This window comes from Pteropus vampyrus, unplaced genomic scaffold (assembly GCF_000151845.1).
Source record: "Pteropus vampyrus isolate Shadow unplaced genomic scaffold, Pvam_2.0 Scaffold150, whole genome shotgun sequence".
Classification (NCBI taxonomy): domain Eukaryota; kingdom Metazoa; phylum Chordata; class Mammalia; order Chiroptera; family Pteropodidae; genus Pteropus; species Pteropus vampyrus.
In genome coordinates, this window is record NW_011888931.1 from 3,098,559 (window position 1) to 3,105,290 (window position 6,732).

Sequence of the window (6,732 nt, forward strand, 5' to 3'; positions counted from 1 at the left end):
AAAATTTGGTCCCATACCTCACAGCATATAAAACATCGACTCAAAACTAATCAATGACTTCGAGAGGGAAACTGCAAATCATAGAAGAAAATATTGAGGTAAAGCTGCATGACTTTGAATTTGGCAATGGATTCTTATGACATCAAGAGTACAAGTAATGAAATGAAAAATAGCTAAATGGACTTCGTCAAAATTTAAAACTTCTGTATATCAAATGATACCATCAAGAAGTAGCCCATTAAGTGGGAGAAAATATTTGTCCAATCATTTATTTGATAAGGGTCATTGTCTTGAATATATAATTCCTAAGTCATCAATAAAAAGTTTAAAGATGGGCAAAGGAATTGAATAGACAATTCTCCAAGGGAGTTATTCTAATGGCAAAGAAATATATGGAAAAAATTATCAACATCATAAGTCATTAAGGGAATGCAAATCAAAACTACAATGAGATACCATTTCACACTAGGGTAGCTATAATTTAAAAAGTATTGGCAAGGATGTGAAGAAAATGGAGCCCTCATAAATTTCTGGTGGGATTGTAAAGTGGTGTAGCCACTGTGGAAAACAGTTTAGTGGTACCGCAAAAGTAAACATGAAATTACTGTGTGCCCCAGCAAATCTCCTAAATATATACTCCAGAGAACTGAAAAAAGCTATTCAAATGAAAACTTCTACATGAATGTTTATAGTCAAGTAATCAAAAAGTGGAAATGACCAAAGTGTCCATCAATATATAAGTAGATGAACAAGATATGGTATACCCATACAGTGGAGTATTATTCAGCCATAAATAGAAATGAAGTACTGATACATGGTGCAACATGGATCAGTTTGAAAAACATATCAAGTTGAAAGCCGCACACAAAATGCTACATGTCAGATGATGCCATTTATGTTAAATGTCTAAATCCTGCAAATCCATAGAGATAAAAAGCAGATCAGCAGTCGCCAGGGGCTAGAGAGACATAGGATTGGGGAATTACTGCTTAACGGATATGGGATTTCTTTGTTCAGTGATGAACATGTTCAAATTTAGATAGTCTTGATGGTTGCAAACATAGTGAATGTACTGGAAATCACTGGAATGAACTAATTAGTTAAAATGGTGAATTTAATGTCTTGAAATTTACCTCAATTAAAAAAAATGTTCCTTTCCTCACTACTTTTTTCCCACTCCCATGGCTTCTGTGTATAGTTACCAGTTATACACATATAATTCACTAATCTGTATCTCTAGCCTGGATCTTTTCTGACGTCCAAGCTTAAATATTCAGCTGCTTACTTACCTAACACCTCAACATGAATGCTTTAAATGCATTCTTGAAACACAAAACTGAGCTCATTACCTTACCTTTCATACTCACTGAGGGTTCACTATGTTAGGATTGAAGTAAGTGTTTTACATTTTTAAATTTCTTTAATCCTCCCAAGAACCTCATATTATCTTTCTGCAGTGAGAAAATTGAGAGGTAAAATAACTTGGGGATATTACACACTTTGTATGTAAGGCTAACTTTGAACAAAGACATCCTGACTTTTCAAAGTCTATATTCTTAATGATACTGCTAGACCATCTACTTTGTTATAGAAACCTAGAAGTCATTGTTGTCACTTCTCTCCATTACACACCATATTCGATTCATCACTAGGTCCTATTAATTAATTATCTTTCTCACTTCATCCAGTTTCTTCATCTCTACCATCATAAGCCTCATCCAAGCCACCATCTTTTGTCTATACAATGGCCTTCTAACTGTTCTTTCCATATTCACTGAGAACAACCTAATGAAAAATAATTTATTATTTTTCAAGCAGGAGTTCATATTGGCTTATTCCCAAGGAGCATTTCCAAATATTAATCGAGTTTGGCCACATAGAAAACCTTAGTGAATTTCAAAAGATAAAAATCTTAAAAGCTATTCTTAAGATGTCAGTGCGATAAAACCTGAAGTCAATAATAGTTACTTTTATTTTGGGTGATTTTAATTTCTGGTTTATTGTCAGTCTCTCCAAGGCTCCTGCCTTAATTTTTGGTGACTTTAATATATACATTAATACTCTTTCTAATACCTTGACTTTCATCTCGAACACCTTTTCACTCACCTAAGCCACTCCATTAATCATTCCCTCTTTGGAGCTACTTACTACCAGTAACTTTTAATTCTCTATGATCTCAATTTCATGTATCCCTCCTCTCTGACTATCACCTCAAATCTTTGTAACTCACCCCATCTAGACACTGGTTCCCAACAATTCTTCAAATTCATTAGCAGTTTTCCAATATATTGGTCCTATCACTGTTTCACTCCCCCGACCTCCCCTCCTTCCACCTCCTGCCTTTTCACACTATTTAAATTCCATAGTCAATTACTGATCACTCCTTTAGATATTCCCTTGATTTCCTCTCTTAATTCATCATACTCACCTGGCAAAACCATAACTCTAATCTTTGTCCATCTATTCTACTCAGGCTTACATGTAGCTGAACATGACTGGAAGAAAAACACAAGAGTGTTAAGAGGTCTCAATTTAAATTTATGAACACAAACCTCGAGTAATTTCAAAGTGTTGCTAGGCAATCAATATTTGCTTCATTGGGGGGATCGTTTTATGAACTATACATATAGATGTCTAATCAATGTACTGTATACTTGAAACTAATTAAAATAAATTTTTAAAAATTATATTTGCTTCAAGTTCATTCACTCTCTCCCTTTTTTAACAACCATTTTATACAATTCTTCTCTTCATATTTTCACTTTCTACTCCTAATCTTACCCTCAGTGATAACTTTTCCTATTTCCTGGAGAAAACTGAAACAGACAGAGCTCCTGCCATTACATCTATCTACCTGTCAGCATCTGAACTCATGTACCCTGATTTTGAGCCTATTTACAATGATGCATGCTTTCCATGCCCTTATCTAAAATCAGCCTCTCTGCTCATGTACTACTACATCAGAGATCAGCAAACTATAGCCCGTGGGCCAAATACTGCCCTTTGTTTTCATATGACCTGTGAGCCAAGAATGATTTTTATATTTTTAAATAGTTGAAAATACACACACACACACACACACACACACACACACACACACCCCACAGAGAGAGAGGGAGGGATGGAGGGAGGGAGACAGACAGACCAACCATGTGTGGCCCACAATGCCAAAAATATTCACTGCTTGGCCATTTATAGAAAAAGTCTTCTGATCCTATAGTAGATCCCATCCTTTCTCTCCTCCTCAGTGATACTAACAATTCTCTCTTCTCTCTCCTACATTAACAAATTTTTGCCTCCATACTAAATTATTTTCACTTGAAATAATAGTCTACGGTTGTCTCAAATTCCTCCCTTCTAATTATCCCTTGAACCTACTCCAATCAGGTTTTCACCCCCACACCAAAACTGTTCTTGTCAAGGTCACTAATACCCTCCATATGCTAATTCTAATGGTTAATCTTCAATCCTAACACAGTTGACCTATAACAACGTTTGACACTGGATTACTCCTTCCTTCTTAATATATACTTTTTTCTTGATTTCTAGAATGTCGTACTTTCTCCATTACCGATGTTTCCTTTATTGGTCTTATCCTCCTTCCTGATCTCACATCAGAGTGCTCCAGGGCTCAGTCCCTTCTCCATCTGTACATCTTGGTGATCTAGTTTCATGGCTTTTAAAACCATCTATTTGCTAACAACTTCTAATTTATATCTAGCCTTAATTTCTTTCCTGAAATCCAATTTTTTCTGTCTATCAGTATCTCCATTTGGATGTCAAATGGCATCTGAAAATTAACATCCAAAAGCAAATTCCTGATCTTCAACTCTAAACTTATTCAGGATTCATTCTCATTTCACTGATGCTAACTTCTCTTCATATTGCTTAGGCTAAAAACTTAAAGTCACCGTTGATTTCCCTTTTTTACACCACGCATTCATTCTATCGAGAAATTCTGTTGGCTGTACCTTTGAAATAGAACCAGAGCAATTCTCAGCTCCTCTACTGCTGCTACCTTAATCCAAGCTACTATCATCCTTCACCTGGAATCCTGCTCAGTTTTCTGTTTACTATTTGATTTTTTTCTGGTTTTACTCTTTCTCCCAACAGTCTATGCTTAACATACAGGTAGTGATGCTTTTAAAATATAAATCATTGTGTCACTTATCTGCTCAGAAATCTTCAATGACTCTCATCTTCGCTAACAGTGAAACCTGAAGTCATAATAAAAGCCCTGTAGGAACTGGCCTCCCTTTCTTCTCTGACCTCATCTCCAGTTCTTTGCCCTTGCTTTCTCCAGTGGCCTCTTTGTCTTTCAAATACTCTGGACATGCTACTATTTGAGGATTTTTGTACAAGCTGTTTACTCTGCATTCTGCTGTATATCCATTTGACTAACTCACTTTAAGTCTTTGCTCAAATTTGACCTTTTCAGGGCATCCTAATTTGATCACTATATTTAAAATCATGATCCTTCTACCTGCACTCATGATTTCCCTTTCTCTGCTCTTTTTATTTTACCTATAACACTTATCACCTTCTAGCATGACATATAATTATTGTTTATTGCTTATCTGCTGCCCACTAATGTAAGTTCTGTAAAGCTAGGAATTTTTGTTTCTTTTGCTCACTGATCTATCCCATGTGTGTGGCTCATAGCTGATCCTCAATAAGGATTTAATGAATGAATGAATGAACAAAACAAAGTGGATCAAAAACAAAAAACAAAAAAACATAAAGACTTGCTAGTTTTTAAAACACTTGTGGATGAAAAAGGTATGTACAAGATCAGTGACAAAACGTAACCTCACAGCGTTATCTGATCATAAAATACTAACTGGGCAGGTCTTAGTGAGTAGTCATGCCCCAGGCCTATACCTTCTTTAGCACAGGTTTTTAAGCAAGCCTTGTCCATTGTTCTCTTGCATCTAGGTTAAGAAACCTTTGAAATTCCAGAGGTAATCCTCTTTTTCCAGATCCCTTGAAGGCATAACTACCCTCAAGGGAGCACATAATTATCCTGTACCTTCTTTTTCTCACAATCACGTAATCTTCCTTACATTCCTTCCTTAATTCCAAAAGCATAAAAGAAGCTGTGAAACTCATTCTCTGGAACATTTAAGATCTTGCTTCCTGGCATTTTGGCTCAAATAAACTATTATAAAAATGTTCTACAAGTTTGGATGTTTCTTATATCAACACACTGTACTACACACTTATTGGATCACAGCAGAAGTCAGAGTCGAGATTACAAATTGAAAAACTAGAACAATTCATATGAAAATATATAGTGTTGATATAAGAATATCCTATTTTATGCCCAGGAATAGGATTAAAAGGAGTATCAAGACTTATATTGAGAATATTTTAAGAATTTACTGAAAGACATAAAACAATGTCTTGACTAAATTGAAAGCCATTTAATTTCCCGGATAGGATAAATTAATATTATAAAAGAGGATGGAGCTTCCAAATTAATATATAAATGTACTTAAAGTTTAGTCACAATCATAGCTTTGGAGAAGTGAGGATTTTATTTGATGAGTTCACTTTAAAATTTGTTTTGAGAAATTAATTAATGAAAAATTCAAAATTATGAGTAAAGAATAAAGGGGAGCTTTTTATATCATACATTAAAATTTACTATAAAACTAAGGTAATTTAAAATATGTTATGGATATTGGGAGAGATAAATACTATGTAGAATGCAATAAAGTCCAAAAATAGCTCCATGTGGTTACGACATATCAGTGTGTTATAAAGGAGACATTATAAATCAGTAGCAAATTGATGAAATATTCAAAAATGATATTGGAACAATTGGCTATTGATTCTGGAAAAAAGAAAATTAGATCCCCTCTTCAGCTCATACTCCAATATAAATTCTTGGTTTATTACATCTCTATATATTAAAAATTAAAGAATAAACTACCAAAATAAAACATAGAATAGTTTTGATCTAGGAGTAACAAGATATGAAACCCAGAAGCCATGGAGAAAATGATTGATAGATTTGACATAGACACACTTTAAAACTTCTAGTCTACGGCCATGCCACCCTGAACAAGCCCGATCCCGTCTGATCTCAAAAGCTAAGCAGGGTCAGGCCTGGTTAGTACTTGGATGGGAGACCACCTAGGAAGACCAGGTGCTGTAGGCTTAAAAAATAAGGGATTGTAAGCTGACAAGGTCCTTGCAATCTGTGAGGTCAACCAAGGATTGCTTTGCCTAAAACAAAACAAAACAAAACACAAAACTTCTTCATGGTGAAAAACGCACCATAAATAAAGTTAGAAAATAAATTATGGATTTGGAGAAAATAATTGCAATATATAAAAGAATCAAGTTTATATATATGCTATACATAGAGCTCCTAAAATCAGTAAAAAGGCTAGTAAAAAAGTATATAAAATAATAGATGAATCAGAAGAAGAAATACGAATGGCTTCTAAACAGCAAAAATGTTGAATTTCACATATAAACTAAGAAATACAAATAAAAATAAAATGAACTTTCAATTCAAGACTAGACTGAGTACCTGCATGTAGCTCTTTTAAGGTCCATTTTATTAATTTCATGATTATATACCCTTATATTTATCTCACTATTATCTTCATATTATAGACAAGAAAATGAGGGCACAAAATAATTAAATTAGTTGGCCAAAGTCACAGATAATAAAAGGAGCAGAGCTGGGCAGTTTGGCTCTTGGATCTACTCTCTAAGCCA

The 6,732-nt window shown here is 34.5% G+C and overlaps 1 pseudogene; it reads left to right on the plus strand.

The window, feature by feature from the left end:
* The first annotated feature begins 6,044 nt into the window (after positions 1-6,044).
* On the plus strand, positions 6,045-6,163 carry LOC111745271 (annotated as a pseudogene).
* Positions 6,164-6,732: the final 569 nt, after the last annotated feature.